The following is a 1,290-nucleotide window of genomic DNA, read 5'->3' as shown; positions in this document are numbered from 1 at the left end:
AGCATCATTCAGTATTAACCAAAGACTGGGGGAAAAAGAGAAGTTCAAAATAGGATTAATAGAAATACAAATTGTTGTGTTTCTATACAGTATACTAACATTAAAAAATAAAAGTAAATTGAACTTTCTATACATACAATAGGAATGAATCTAAAACAATTATGCAGAACCAAGCAATTACAAGGTTAGACATGTTGGTGTTGGGCACGGGCACGCCCTTTCTGGTGAGGGGGAAGGTGGTGGGAGCTCCCCAGATGTCTATGGGGTCGGTCCTTCTGTCCCCTGCGCTCGTCCACTCCGCTGCGGGCTGTGGCGCCCGCCGGCTAGGTGGGTGAAAAAAATGTGAGCAAAAGCTCACACAGGATTTTTAGCGGTGGATCACTGGGCTCCTGCGTTGATTAAAAACGCAGCTAGCTGCGAGAATTAATGTGAATTGCAGGACACATTGATCATTGACACTTGGAACTCACTTGCGGCCCCAGGTTTCTCCTGAGGCTCTCCATGTCTGAGCATCGCTTGCCGATCAGCCCCCCCCCGCCCCCACCCTGTATATCTCCCGGGGTCATGGGGCTGGAGGTTTCCTCGCCTGGACGGGTTGGTGTGCCCTCCGTCCCGCTAAGTGCAGACCCGGTCGGCGCGCGCCTGCCTCGCCTCGCCTCGCCGGCCCCCAGTGCACCCCAACCCCGTCGTTTGTCGGCGTGCGCGTGGGGGCTGGGAGGGAGCCGCGTGTAAAGTGCTGTGGTGCCGCCGTCGCCCGCTGCCCTCGAGAGGGGGCAGTGTTTCGAAGAGAAGATGCAAGCGAGAGTGGCGTGCCCCAGGTGTTGGTGTTGGGTAGGGCAGCGGTCCGGGGTTGAGTCATGGCTCACGGTGAGCACGCGCCCCATCGTGGGTCAGCCTCCCCCTGGCCACTGTCCCTCCCGGTGGAGGAGGGGTCCCTCGCACCACCCGCGGGTCCCGGAGAAATGCGTGCCAGCCCTGCCGGCATCAGCCTCGCGTGGAGGCCTGTGACGCGTGTGAGCCCACGCCCCCGCGGCAAGCGTTGCCCCGCAGCTCGCGGCACCCCTTGGGGTCGTTCACCGTGGCGCGTGTTGCCCAGGCGTCGCACAGGGTCTCCCGAGCGCCGTCAGTGGGCCCCGAGACCCCACCTCCCCACGGCTGAGTTGGACAGTGTGAGAGGCGAGGGGGCCATGGGCAGTCACAGGCCGGCCGCGCTGAGATGTCCGGCAGCATCCCGAACCCACGTCGCGACGCACCACGCGTGCCATGCCTGTCGTCTCCCACACTGCCGCT

The 1,290-nt window shown here is 60.9% G+C and overlaps 1 non-coding gene across 1 annotated transcript; it reads left to right on the top strand.

The window, feature by feature from the left end:
- The first annotated feature begins 362 nt into the window (after positions 1-362).
- LOC111754514 (5.8S ribosomal RNA) lies at positions 363-515 on the top strand. Its single transcript, XR_002789192.1, has one exon. It is a non-coding gene; the product is annotated as a 5.8S ribosomal RNA (ribosomal RNA).
- The last annotated feature ends 775 nt before the right edge of the window (positions 516-1,290 follow it).

Source organism: Cavia porcellus, unplaced genomic scaffold (genome assembly GCF_034190915.1).
Source record: "Cavia porcellus strain 051 isolate PalLab524CR breed Dunkin Hartley unplaced genomic scaffold, mCavPor4.1 scaffold_24, whole genome shotgun sequence".
In the NCBI taxonomy this organism is placed as follows: domain Eukaryota; kingdom Metazoa; phylum Chordata; class Mammalia; order Rodentia; family Caviidae; genus Cavia; species Cavia porcellus.
This window is presented reverse-complemented; position numbering and strand designations above follow the sequence as displayed.